Source organism: Bidens hawaiensis, unplaced genomic scaffold (genome assembly GCF_021521415.1).
Source record: "Bidens hawaiensis isolate Kalapana, Puna unplaced genomic scaffold, B.hawaiensis_p1.1 tig00001088_1, whole genome shotgun sequence".
In the NCBI taxonomy this organism is placed as follows: domain Eukaryota; kingdom Viridiplantae; phylum Streptophyta; class Magnoliopsida; order Asterales; family Asteraceae; genus Bidens; species Bidens hawaiensis.
The window spans coordinates 3,373,880-3,389,796 of record NW_027491063.1 but is presented as its reverse complement, the minus strand read 5'-3'; positions in this window follow the sequence as shown (position 1 = coordinate 3,389,796).

The following is a 15,917-nucleotide window of genomic DNA, read 5'->3' as shown; positions in this document are numbered from 1 at the left end:
CATTTTCCAAACCCAAACCACAACCCAAGAACCACCTGAATATGATCCATTCACTACTTCACCACCTACAACACCACCCACTGACACTGACTTATTCCAAAGAAACCTAAACTTATTAAAAGAAAATAATGAATTGAGAAAGAGGAATGAGGAGGTCACAATGGAGAATGTGATGCTAATAGAGAAGTTGGCACGAGCTGAAATAAGAATTAAGGCTCTGGAGTAGGAGGTTGAGAAGACCTCAGCTGCCCCAAAACAGGGGGAGAATGAAAATGTGCCAACTGACTCTGTGGAGAAAAATATTATGATTATAATGATGAAATAATGAATGTTGAATGGAGTGAAGAGAATGTTGAGACAGAGGATGGAGTAGAAAAGACAAATGTTGAAGAAAATGTAGCTACCACTGATGTGGCAACTGATGTCCTGACAGATGTGGCTACTAGTAACTTGACTGATGTTCAAACTGAGGAAATCATTGATGAAAATGCTGCTACTGAGGAACTTATACACACTGAACCAGAAACTGATCAACAAGAAAGTTCCAAGAGAGTAGAGCATGACCCAGAACTGGAGGCACTTGAAAAGGAAATAGATGACTATGTACAGTCTGAAGATGAAGAGGATGTGAGGAGGAGAATAGAGAAAGGCAAAACAAAAGTTTGTGAAGAAGAGCCTGTTGAGGCATATCCAGAGAAAGATATCTTATTTAAATATGATGCTATTGCTGCTGCTGCTGCCTTGAAAGAACATGAAAACATCATGAGAGAAACAAGGGAAAGGGAGATACTGGCCCAAACCTTGACTCCAGAGGAACTGGCAGAGCAGGAATCCTTGATCAACCAAGCCAATATTACAAAAGAACTCATTGATGAAGTGGCTGATCAAGAGGTGATTGAAGCCTTGATTAAGTTAAAGAAGGTTGAGGAATCTGACAATTCATTAGCTATGGTGGTTAGCATGTTTCAACCACAAAGTCAGCCTGAAAAAGAATCTCAACAGAAACCTAAAAAGAATCCTGAAAAGGAACATGAAGAATCTATTGAAGAAATGTTGGCTAAGGCCTCAAAAATACATGAAAATGTGGAAAGATTTGAAAAGAAATACTCAAGAAAGAGGAAAGCTACTGATCAGGGCATGAGAAATGATCAGAAAACAAAGAGAGGGATATGGGATGAAAAGAATAAATGCTATGTTGAGACTCCTGATGATGATGATGATAATGATGCAAGCCCAATCAGGGCAATTCCACTGCAACCAGGTCAACGGATTCCAGGTGTTCCTGATGTAACTGATCCAAATCCAGATCATCCACCCTCTGATGAACCCAAAATCGATGCAGTAAATGACTCAACTGAAGAGGAGGATGAGTATGATGATTCTGATGATGATGATAATCCTGATGATGATCAAGGAAAGAGTGCCAAGACTGCCAATGTTGAGTCCCCACATGTGACAATGACTGATGAACAAAGGGATAGCATTGAGCAGAGTTTATTGAATGCCAAACTGAACAATCCTTTGATTATGAAGTTGAAGGCACTGGGTGTGAAGTTTGAGAGTGTGGCTCATATGAGTGTTGATGAGTTGAATAAGAGACTTGAGGAAGAAAATGAAAAGATCAAAAGGGCCATGCGGCAAAAGAACCGAGATGATCAGAAGTACAGAGAGTATCTAAGAAGGCATGGTTATTCAGAGAAGGATCTGACACACTTCAAATTTGACAAAATCCAAGACCTCTATAACAGTGAAAGAGCAAAAGTGATTGAAAAATGTGTAAAGGAGAATGAGAAGATTGAAAAATTGGAAACTTTGAAAAAGAAGTTTGGAGGTATGTGTGGATACCTGCTGGAGAAAGGTTTGAAGCTTGAAATAGTTGAGAACTTATCAAGAGAATCAGTTTTGGACCAGTACAATAAACTGAAAAGAAAAGACAAGCTAAAGAGGGTACAAACTGAGAGCTCTACTAAAAAGTCTGAAACATCTGTTGAGCCTCCAACAAAGAGAAGAAAGATAATAACTCTAAGGGAGAAACAGAAGATTAAGGATGAAAAAGAATTGTCAAAGGAAGTGCCTGTTGTTGAACCATCTATCCCAAAGGAAGTGAATTCTAAACCTGAAGATGAACCTATTGTCCCTTGGGAGAATGAAGAGATGATAAATATTCTAAGGGGCATAATGATTAATCAAAGGGGAATGGATGAAGCCTCTTTTGATGCCTTGGAAAAGTAAGACTTGAAAGAACTCTTCTATATCCAAAAGGCTGAGTGGGAGAAAGCTCTAAGGGAAGGTGATAACCCCAGAAATTTTGTTGAAGGAAGATTCATACCTGAAGGATTGTCAAACAGTTTTGGGTTAGCTAAAATGATGATGACTCTTAAAGAACAAGCAGGATAGGATCTTGTTAAACTAGCTAACCTTCCACCTGAGATGGTAGAGGCAATCTACATCAACACCTTCAACTTGAAGACAGGAAAGCCCAAGAAGTCTATTCCATTCAGGCCTCCAATCTCAAGAAGACATCAACAAGGTGGAAGAGGTGAATCAAGTAGGTCTGTACCACAAAGAACAACAAGACCACAATCAGATGTGGATCTTTCAAGAGAACTCTACTATGATTCTGTATCTGAATGTTTGAGAGTGATTATGGAGAGCAGAAAATTAAGAGACATAGTTGTGAGAGGTGACTTTTATGAGTACACTCAAGAACAACTAGAAAGAATGGCCACACTTAACCTGTATGATTATAGAAATAGAAATAGGATGGCAGGTAGGCAAATGAATGATCTCTCAAAGTTTTTGAAGGAAGAAGCTGACAAAGGATTCAAGTTCTTAAAAGAAAAGAGAAGTTGGAGAATGATTCAACTTCACAAATCAAGAAGGTCAGAGAAGTTAAAGAAGATGGACAAGGCTGAACTGTACTACCAAATGAATGTCAGAGACAGAAATCCTTTGTCAAACATAAACACATGCATAAGCCTTGAAAGAAGAATGACACGCCCCAACTACACAGTTCAAAGAAATGGCATTATAACTGAAGTTCAATACAAAGAAAATGTTGGCCATTACTTGCTGAGAAACTCTGATGGAAAAATACTGGGGATAATCAAGAAGGATGAAGACTTGACTTACCTGCATGATGAGGATCTAATGGATATAAGGGATTTGGTCATACCAGAAAGTCATACTCACTACCAAATCCTTGATATCTTTAGGCTGAGAGCTGCATCAGTAATAGTAAACAGAAGACAAGCCGCCAATAATGCAAGGAAGAGACAAGATTCATAGAATAGGCTTTGTTATGTAATGTCTTCGGACAGAATTTTGGTTATTTAACTTGTTTATGTTATGAATATGTACTTTGGTTTTGATTTGATTTGTTTTTTGACTAAGTGTAAGTAACCAGAGAAATGTTTTGGGTCAACTGAGGTGTTCCAATCTAGGGGGAGATTGTTGAGTCTAACAATTGACCTAAGGGGGAGATTGTTGAGTCAAAGATTTGTTCTAAAAGACATATGGAAGATTGGAATCTTCTCAACCTCATCAGAATTCGCTAAGTATGGATTCGGGCACACCTTAGACCTCCGAGCAAGCTTTTACTTAGCCGGGTATGATATTTTCTCTATCGGACAAGGTTATATTCAAGAAGTCTTCTTTAGTGGATATCCGAGCAGGGTTTGCAAATTAGTACATTGTCGGGCAAGGTTCACTTTGTCAAGCAAGTCTGTTCTTCAGAGCCAAGTAAAGTTCACTCCCGAATAAGATTTTGGCTAACCAAGCTCATGAAGCCAAGTGATTGGAAGACCGGGCAAGGTATTCGTTAATAATTGTGGTCCAAGTAGGCTTGATGTTTTAATGGAATATTTCTAAGTAACATCGGGCAAGGTTCAACTCAAGCAAGGAACAGTGCTACCGAGCACACTTTGATAATAAGTTATTCTCTAGCAATGAGTTGAGTGGACCATCGAAGAACAAGGTTGTTGGTAAGGGTTTGTCAGGCAAAGTCTGGCAAAGTCAAGAAGATTGAAGTCTACCCGGTGAGTATTTTACTTGGTAAAATACTCTTCAAGTAAAGTCTACCCGGAAACTGATCCCAGACACACTTCTATGTTACCAAGTCCTAAAGGATAGCAGAGTACACAGCCTACTCGGAAAATGGATATTGTTGCAAAGCCTACTCGGAAGACTTGTTTTACACTTAGAATATTTCTAAATATGTAATTTGAATAAGTATTTACGTTTGGGGTTTCTAGAAGGAATGACAGCTGTCCTTGGGTGGCAGTCCTATAAATAGAATGTTTTAGGGCACGCCGCCTAAGGACCAACTAAGAATTTTGTGCCTTTACACTTTTCGGATAAGAAAGAATATTTCTCGAAAGTGACGGAGGTCCTAGAATAGTACGGATAAAACTTTCCTTCAAGAAACCCTAAATCGATTGCCCTTTGTATGATGAACATTTTATAAATGGAAATCTTTTGAGTGAATCTTGTGTGTGTTAGTTACCTTTGATTACTGTTTAGCAACCACATCGTTTTTTATTAATTCCGCCTTTAACAAACGGTAATCTTTCTAAATATAGCAACCCATCATTAACTCCCTTGTCGACACATCTATTTGTGTAAGTTATGGCATGATTTGAGTAAGATCCAGCTGAAATGGGGACCTGACAAGTTTAGCTACACATAATAAAAAATAGAATCAAAACAAATTGTAGCAAAACTCATCTCTAGCAATTCTTAAATGAAGTAAATAATGTTTTAACAAGTAAAAATCGAATGGTAGACGAACCACATGATGCTCCTTTCCAAGACTTTCAAACTAGATGTTGCCTTCTTCTTTATTTTTCCCCTTTTCTTCTACGTCTCAATTCAGCAACGAAGGATGGTGCTGCTGTGTAAAATTGTCTTCTTCTTATGCCGTCATGATAACCCTTTTATATTAATTGCTAACCAACCCTTTCTTGCGACATACGATTTTCCTCGTTCCTCCCATTCTTGTTTCTGGCCCCCTTCCAATTAATTCAATGATCACTTGAATAATATCACGGCCCAAATTACATCTGATAGCCCAATTATCCTTTTACTTGCGACTTGCGACTTCCATACTTCAGTGGCTTTAAAAGCCCATGAAGCTTGTAGATCTAATTAATTAACCAAAACATTAATACATATATATACTATTTGGATGTTCAAATCCCACGAGAGTTACTCTTTCATTTTTTTCTTATATTTATTTGTGAAATTAACTTTTTCTTTTATCTCATGAATTTAGAATTTCAATTAAAACCAATAATAACAATTTCCAGAAATACTATATGACTTGATCATATGTTAAACGTTTTAGCTCGTCTTCACTTCAAAACTTTATAATGTAAATATGAACCAAGAACATGTCGAATTCAATAACACAAACTTATAATACCACTTAAAGTGTGAGAAATATTTATATTATTAGCATATAACTTAGAGCACATCAGAAATGAATAAGTTGATTAAATATTGTCATTTTAATAGTGTCATTGTGTTCTTAAGAAATCCGTCGTGCCCCCGACATGTTCTGCCACCTTTGGTCAGAGTGTGATAGCATGTAAGATATGGACAAACTTGTCCATTTGAAAATATGCATAGAAATAATTACAACATTGCCCCCCCCCCCCTACTTTATTCAACTTTTGTAAATTTAAAAAATAGATACAACTTTGAACCTTCATCTATACCAATTTATTGCTTTTAAATTTAATTGTAAACTAACTCCCCACCAACGGTTTTTCAGCACCCGTAACTTTTTCATACGTTAATATATTTTTTTAAAAATTGCACCACAAAAATGAGTATTTTTTTGTCTTTAAACAGGGTATGGTATTTCTATAGTTTTTTTTTCAATTAAAAAAATTATCATGTTACGTATGGGTGTTCACAATTCAGTTCTAAGTTTAACCGTGAGCCGTTGGTTCGATTTTTGTCATTGAAAACTGAAACTGAATCATTGAAAATTTAAACTGAATCATTACTAATGGTTTGGTTTCACGCATTGCGCTTCAATAATAAGTTTACCGTCTGGCCCGTTTTTTATACAGCCAATTTCGATATAAACTGTAAACCAAACCATTTGCTATGATTTGAACATTCAGAAATCGGCTAACCAAAAGCGGTGATTTGTTTAACATTTTCAAGGTTTCAAACGAACATTGAACATCTATAATTATTACATGAGTACTAGGAGTTTTGTTTTCCCCCGCATCGCGTGAGCACTCATCTAGCATAATAAATATTCAATAACCCCCAAAGTAGGGATGAGCATTTTGTCCCAAATACCCGTACTTGTACTCGTACCGTACCTGTACATGTACCCGTACCCGTACCGATTTAGCCTATTCGGTACGGGTATTGGTACTCTTTTGTTGAATTTTGGTATGGGTACAATCGGGTACAGGTACGGGTACATTTGGTATTTTGTACCTGTTTGGATTATATAAGCTTTTAATTGAGATTCTTCATATTTAATATATAAAATAAATTCTCCAACCATGTTATTATTGAATAAGTACCAAACGTTTCTTTAAAATTAAATAATATAACATTCAAGATAGGAACCAACAAACAAATCACTTAAAGTCGGAGACCGAGTTCGGGTTCTTCAATACTATCTTATCATTAAATCGACGGCCAATTTGGTACATGTACTAATTTGATACCCGTCACGTACTTGTGCAGGTACCGATACCCGTACTAATTCAGGATGTTTGTGAAGTTTGGTGACCAGGGTCGATAAACACAATAACGAAGTTTTAGATCATAAGCTCGATCTTGAAATTCTCATTAGCTCGAAAATTACAATACTGAAAACTCACTTCATCTCTCTTAATGATATAACCCACAAGCTCGGGTATATATACTAGTTTACTCATGAAAACCTAATTAGACTAGAATACAAACTCCTTATCATACTCAAATACTAATTAGCAAAAACATATTTAAATAATAATAATTAATAAATAAATTCCTTGTTGTCCAAGTCATTGGCTCGAATTTTTCACCAAGTAATTTATTTCATGAAAATCAAGTCACGTGCTCAACTTAATAAACAAGACACCAACTCATCATAGGCTCGATGAGTCGGCCCAACCCGCCTCATTGAATCGAGGATGGAAATTAAGTCCAACAGTTTATTACTTGTGCCGGTACCGGTTTCAATATTGTCAAAATTTTGAAAATAAAAAAGCTAAGTGGTACAAAAACGGGTATTATACCAAAATACCTACACCAATACATGTACCCGTACTCGTACCATACCGAAAAATTTGGTACGAGTATTGGTACGTGTTTTTATTGATTTTTGGTACGAGTACAAACGGGTACAAGTACGAGTAAGGATACAGACACTGTCCCACGCTCATCCCTACCCCAAAGTTACCGCCCCCATAAAAAAAAGAGTCTACATTCGTTACTGTAAATGATGCACTAAACTATTATTCATAACATACATAGTGTAATCAGCAACGTACACAATACACTATTATCAACAATGATTACATGAAAGTATCATCAATAGCACATGTGGTGTACGCAAGGATCATAGTATCACATATAGTGTTATCATCATTGTATACAATATATTATTAAAGCTTCTGTTAAGGTTTATTCGAGAGAACCGTCAATCTTCCAAGAACACAAAAGAAGAAGAGAAAAGAGACCCAAAATAATATTTTTTCCTTTTTCTATTTCTTAAATGAGATTACAATATATAGGAATACAAAGACATAAAAATAGAAAAGGATAAACAATATGAAAACATAATTTGACTAAAATAAGGAAACAAAATATATGATAAAACTTAAATAATAATAATAAACTTATTAATATAATAGGATCGTATCAATTCCCGACCCCTTGAAAACGTCCTTGTCCTCAAGGACGGAATGTCGTTGCCATGGCGGCCGCCACTCGAGTCGTACAACGACTGTGGAGCGGTCTCAACGTAGCACCAAGGTGGCCACCATTTGAGTCTTCCGGTGTTATCGGGGCCAATGTCAACGGACCATGACGTGAGGTCGAAGACTCACTAAAAAATAAACCGATTACAACTAATTAGATAGTGGTAAGCGTGTATCGAACACGGGGAGTTTGTGGAAATGTGTTACTAAGTAGCTATGTAATTATCTATATTAATCTAAGGGTAGAAATCGAAATTCAAAGATTTGGTTGTTTGGTTTTGATTAACGAAAATAACTGAAACAAATAAACGAGTTTTAAAACAATATGAGAAAGAGTGCTCTCTCCCGATTTCTGGTTTTCAATATTGATAAGGTTATCGTTTACTTTTGGGATGAACTATATAGACATAATTCATGAAATTGTGTTTGAAAGTGATCAGAGAGGACTAAGTACTTGGATTATAAAAATGCAAGGTTGTCACTCGATAATCAATTTAATATAGTTAACCCTAATTCTCTTCTACTAAATCTCGATTGCCTATGGCACCAAGAACGGATAGTCAAGAACACGAATTTATACTATACTAACAATTACAAAGCAAACTCACAATCACCAGAGCAATACAATCAAATGATCAAATTACTATCCCACAAATAACATAAACAATTCACAAATAGTCAATTGAAACCTTACAATTCGGGAGAGAACAAAGAGTACTAGCCACACATCGTTTGATTCATCACCATATCAATTAAGTTATATGAATGAGTAGCCAACATCAACTAATGATTACAAATACCAAAGTATTGTTCTTGCCCTTCCAAAATCGTCCTAGGGGTGTTTTAGAATGAAAGATATGATAATCCTGTGAAAAGCCGTCCAAAACCGACTAAAAATTAATCAGGAAATCGGCAGTTACGGCTCGAACCGTGGTCCACGATTCACACCGTGGGTCATGGTGTTCTTTTAATTTCGTTGAACCATGAGCCACAGTGACCCCACTGTGCCATAGAGGCCACGGTACTGTGGCCTCTGTTCCTCGTTCTCAATTGGACCGTGGCTCACGGTTTGGAACGTGAGCCACGTTGGACTTCAACCACAATCTTCCTTTCTTCACTTATTTTGACCTTCTTAACTTGCCGGTTCCTTTGGTTTCTTCGTTATACATCATAATAGCTCCGGAACCTCCTTTTAACCTATAATTCACCGCAAACACATTAGTTATCTAATTCCACAATATAAACCGATTAATTGCATGATTATTAACGGTCTTATATCACTTATGGGTTGTCCAATGGACCACCCGTTACATTCCCACACTTAATCGTTGCTTGCCCCCAAGCAACATCTCAACACAAACTTTTTATTACTTTCAACTTGTAGCCACCAATCTTACCAACAATTCCGGTTCAGTTAAGGTCCCAAGTCATACCCTATTCCCTCATTTCTAGCGGTTGCACTAGTGTACTTGATGTTCTATTTAAACCATAGTGTTCTAACCAAACCTAACATGCTTTTGGTTTTAGCCATACATAACACACATTTACACATATAACCAATTCTCCTCACATACGCTTGTGCAATCATCAAATCTCCGCCTACATAAATGCTTTGTCATGAATGTGAATCAAGAGGTCTTAAAACGGGTTATAACTAGGCTAAGTGTAAGGGTATGGAAGGGAATATTGAAAGTAGCTCAAATGATTCGATCCAACTTAGTACAAACAAACTAAGTAAACAATAAAAAAACAACTATATATACATCACTAACTTTTTTTTCTCAATACATAATACTTTGATCATTGAATCTCTAACAATTTATTTTTTTTAATTTTTTTAATTTAATAAACATAATGCTTAATACATCTTATTGATAAATACTAAAACAAATACAAAGAAACCAATTAAGTCGGATCGTCTCGCAATATAACACCGGGGTTGACTGAATGAAAGAATAGGTCCAACAATGTTTTCTAACGGAACCAACCCCCCGCCCCTCTCATTATCCACACTCATATATGTAATGTATGAGGCCCAACCCCCAAAACCCACACTCGCACTCATCCAGACGAGGCTTAACCTAAGTGCCTCTATCACTTTTGCATTCATGTCAAGCTAAGATCTCGAAATGCACTAATTTCACAAGTTCTATCGGAGAAATCTCAACTTTCTTTAACAATCCTTATTTTCTCGACTTGCAAGTGTAAACGACATGTTATGCAAGTTATTGCACCGAAAGTATGCTAACCTTGATTAGAATACTAAACAACCTCCTTTTTAACAACAACTAGGCAACATGCTACTTAAGGATTGTGACCATGAAAAAGGACCAAAACCTTACCCTGCCATCTTGCCACTTTCCGGTTTCTTTAAACATGCATTTTTTTAATTTTTCTGATTTTTTTTATTATTATTATATTTAGATCAAACGAGAATTTTCAAAATTGACGAAATTTTCCTCATCCCCACACTTGGAAAACATTGTCCCCAATGTACGGTTTGAAGAAAAATGAAAAACACTACATCTTAAAAACAACCTTCTTTTCAACACAACCCACAATCCTTAATCATAAGTATTTCGTCCTCCACCCATCCACCCAAAAATAAATAAAAACAAAAATAATAACAACTATACATAAATATATAGAACGGGGTTCACCTGGAATCACGAGACTCAATCCGTTGTAAGGCGGGTGGGCCGGCTCGAAAATGGACGTCATGAAATCTGAGAACTGGCCAAAATTAAACGCCCTATCGACGCCACTAATCCCTTCTCCTTGAGGTGGTGGTGGTGTCATCGATTGCATTGGATCAACCCACATGGAATGATGAAGAGGTGGTTCAGGATAGCGTACCGAACCGTCATATGGAGGTAGGGTCGTGTAATCTACGATTGGTGGATCCGGTACAACCGGCTTACCTGTATGCCATTGATCATGCATCCGCCGATTCCTATCATCCAAGTATCACATATTCATCTCATGCTCCCGCCCATAAGCTTGAGCACAGTTCCATATCTCTGTTCTCTCGTGTCTCTCCTTTTGGGCCAAATCAGCATAGGCCCCCATGAAGGTCTGATGGTCAAATAATGCACACGACTCATCCGACCAATTTTCATACGTTGAAGGCCTATGCCTTTCCACCACTTCATTCATTGACCCAACATGGGCCCAATTATTACCATACGAGTCATAACAAGCCGAATAATCCCAACCCCCGTGTTGGGAACCGTTACCACCACCCACATCCATGAAATCTGGCTCACCTACTTCCTCCACTTCTTCCACTTGCTCATCTACCTCAACTTCTACATCTTCTCTTATTACTCTCCACCTCACATTATCACACACAAGCTCATGATATCTATCAGTTCGTTTGTGTACCCAACCAAGTAAATTCGACAACTTGAACTATTTGAATACCTTGGTCATTCCCACCGAATCCTCGTTTATCACACCATGATTCTTTAATAATGTCGTGATCAGCCGACAATGCGGTATTAACTTCTGCTTGTTGCTTTTCCGGCTGATCCAGACGTTGTGCATTACTAAATATCGGAAAGAAATGAGAGGCTTCCCGCACATTAACGCGCACAACACGGGAATATCACTGTTCCTCACTACCGAAATGCCTCCCCCCCCCACTCAATAGGGCACCACATTGTATAAACAAATAGACATTAACAACTTTGCCTCAATCTTTAGATCCTTTCTCCTAATCTGATCACTCAAACCACTACCTCCTTTAAGGACCTTTTCTAACATGTTGTGCCACTATGGATGCTTGTCAGGACTTTCGAACAATTCCTTAACAGAATGGTACATAGAATGGTACACATTGAGCGTGTCAAAGGACATCACAACTTCATGTCCACACACTGTTCCAATCAATCTCATGTCGGATCCCTTCTTGTATGTGGGACATCTCAACGTGGACACCCACTCCTAAATTTCTCTGTCATACAAAGTGTTACTCTCTTCATCGTAACACTTAAGAGCTACTTACCAACTTAACTCCTTAAATATTTCAATTAACCCGAATGCTTCAAACCCGGGATCCATGACCTCTTTCTCGCACATGTACCCCTCGATCCGATTTTTCAAAGTGGCCATTTTATCAATAAACAACTCCGCTTGCCATTCCAACGCGTACTTTGACAATACCCCACCTCTCTAAGTGGGTTTTTCAGTTTGTATATGCACCCGCGCTTGCTCTTCCTGCATTCTTTGCCTCTTTGCTTGGGCAACTCGACCGCTAGAAGATGATCCCTTTTCCTTTCCCTTATCTGAGGTTCTACCCATCTACACACAACAAACAACCCAAACAAACCGAATTAAGTTAACATAAAAACATCCCCACACTTGCTTGTTACTATAGTTGTGGATAATCACTCGCTAATCAATTTACCAAAAATTTCAAGAATTTCTTCAAAACATGATTTCCACATTATCAATATAACAATCATATATTTCAAGCACTTATTCACTATCCACAACCATAATGTACAACCATTCTACTAATTACTCAAACAAGCAAGTGGGTATATAGAAACAGTTTTGAACAACTTACAATTTCATTGCAATACACCATCCATAATGAAAATATATTACATACCTTGGTGTTGTAGAAGATGAAGATGAAGAAATCTTCAAAATAAACCAAAACCCACAAATTTTCAGACTCAATTGTCCAAAATCGACCAACAAAACAAGAGATTCATTCAAATGAAATGATATAATTGAAACCCTTGAGAAATTCTGGTCAAAATAGACCCAAAAATCGGTTGAATTGGTTAAGATATGAGAAGGTTATGAAAGTTTGAAATGGGGAGTTAGGGTTTGTAGAGATGAATTGGGAAGAAGATGATGGTGAGTATGAGTAAATAATGAAGGTAGGTGAATTTTGTGGTGTGGAATTGGTTTAAAATTGATTTTTTATTAATTGCTTTACTCCAAAACCGGCTCCCTCTTGGCTGTCACGATCGGACCGTGGGCCACGGTTCAAACCGTGGTCCACGGTTGACTCAGTTATGCTCGTTTGATGGAAGTGTACTGTGGCCCACGGTCTACACCATGGGTCACGGTGTGATTATCTCAAATCAAACAGAAAGCACCGTACAGTGGGGTTGCCTTCTACCGTGCCTTATGGTACCTTCACCGTGGGCCACTTAAATTTTTTTTTAAACTCAAAAATAACAAAAAAAAAACAAAAATAACAAAAATGATCAAAAACTTATTTACCAAATCAAAAATAAAAATTACCCTACCCCCCATGAAAAGCCCGAGTTGTCCCCAACACGGTAAAGAAATTCATAAAGACTTCCCCACACTTGATTTGGACAAACTCCAAAACGAGGAAGGTAATTTTTAAAACCAAAGTTGACAGAAAGCTAAACTACACTATAAAACATACCTGGACCCCTTAATTTTTTTCCTCATCCGGTGAGCTTAGCAAATAACTCAACCTATCCATATCGAGCATATTGATGTCTTTGCCTTCCAAGTAAGGTTTAAGTCTTTGACCATTCACTACTTGTTTCGTTTGGTCTTGAACATATTCTATATCCACATCACCAAACTGACCCACTCTTGTGATGATATATGGACCCATCCACTTACTCTTTAGTTTACCCAGAAACAATTTCAACCTTAAATTGTACAACCACACCTTTTGACCCACTTCAAAAGTCCTTTTTCTCAACTTTGCATCATGGACCTTTTTTAGTTTGTCTTTATATGCGGAAGCACATTCATATGCTTCATCCCGGATTTCCTCAATCTCATTCAATTTCAACTTTCTCAATTCACCCGCTTCCTTATAATCCACATTCACATTCTTGATCGCCCAAAATGCCCTATGTGCCAACTCCATTGGTAAATGACATCCTTTCTCATATACTAACCGATAAGGAGTTGTGCCAATAGGAGTTTTGTAGGCGGTCCGATATGCCCACAACGCATCATTTAACTTAGATGACCAATCTTTTCTATCGACCCGCACCGTCTTCATCAAAATTTCTTTAATTTTTCGATTGGACACTTCAATTTGTCCATTTGTTTGTGGATGATAAGGAGTAGCAATTCGGTGATTCACATTGTACCTTTAATAAAAGTTTCCCAAAGTTGAAATTCTTGAAATACGACCCACCATCACTAATAATAAAGCGGGATACCAAACCGAGCAAAGATGTTTGATTAAACAAATTTGCAAACTACCGAATGATCATTGGTTCTTGTTGCTACCGCTTAACCCACTTGGACACATAATCGACCGCAACCAAAATATATAAAAATCCATTTGAGTTTGGAAACGGGCCCATGAATTCAATGCCCCATACATCAAAAATCTCTAACACCAAAATCGGTTACAATGGCATTTCATCCCTATTTGAGATACTACCCATCTTTTAACAATTCAAGCAATGTGGGGCATACTCACTTGCATCTTTGAAAATGGTGGGCTAATAAAACCCACTTTGAAGTACTCGATAGCCCGTTTTCTGACCGCTAAAATGACCCTGTAGGTTCCCAGCCGGATCTACACGAGATATCACGTACTACGCAGGTGCGGAATCCCTACGTAAGACGTTACAAGTATAGAAAACAATACGATTAACACACGATAATCAAACACGTTGTATACCAACCTTAAACACGTGATACGAAGATCACTTGATTACAGACTCTCTCAGACTCGAATACACGAAAACTGAATGAATGATTAATTAATAAGCCGTAACAGATGGCTTATATAATCACGACAACTTCGCCTGGCATGTTCAGGCGAAGTTGTCACTAACTTCGCTTGTCTAACAAGTTCGCCCATATCAGCGAACTTGTTAGCAACTTCGCTTATACAAAACATAAAACATTACAAACGCGATTACAGACACTAGACACTGAACTACTGACATTATGCACCAACAGACTCCCCCTTGGCAGTAGCTTCATCTCTTTAGCTTCAAACACGTGTCTTGTAATCTTCAATCTTGTATCTTCACGCATGCACTCCTTCTCTAACACAAACCGACACAACTCTTTGATATTTCCTCGCTTCGTCTTTCCAAGCAGGAATATAAAAGATTTTCTTCTCATTGAGCACCTGCAAATCAGCTTGCGATAAGTTTACCAAATGCATCGGATCGTAAACTCTTAGAAGCTCTTGTTCATCCTCGTCTTCCATCACTGCCTCAGCTGTCTCACAATCTACAAACCACCACTTTAGGTCTTTAAGCACATCCTTGGGCATAAGCTTCATCGGTACTTCTTTCAAACACCGGATCGGTTTATACTTCATGACCATCCAAGGCTTTCCATTAGCTCTCAAACCTCTATCCTTGTCTTCAACAAGTTTTCCCTTCTGTGGTTTTAACAGCTCAAATTTATTCTCTTTTATACTTTCTTTCCATACAATTTTCCCAATAACTCTAGCCATATTATCGTCACTTTGATTGATTAACCCCAATCTGGCTAAGTCTTTCACTTCACATTCCGGCAGTGTATTCAACGATCTTAACAGTCTTTTAAAATACTGAACACCGTCATACCTTTTAATTACGAAGAGCCTCAACTGCTCATCATAGATCCAGCAAATAATCCCTTTCTTCGCTTCAGCATAGCCTTTAATGTTGTAACTCTTCTTAAACATTGTAGGGACCGCCGGTTTCTTCGTTTTGACGAACCACTGAGCGTAGCCTTCCTTCCACCTAGGCTGCTCTTCCCATTCAGACTCATCGCTTCCAATCTGTTTACTCATATCAGCTTTCTCAACATCTGGAATGTCATGCTCCACATTCTCTTCTACTATCTCTCCCTCTTCAATCTCATAATCAATCACAATATCTTCTCCAATTTTTTCTATGACATCACTTGGTAGAATATCATCATCACCAAACAAGTCATCATCCATCTCCTCTACGTCCACCACCACCACATCATCACCACTAGCTGCAGTTGTCGACTCCCCCTGAGTTGTGGAAGTTC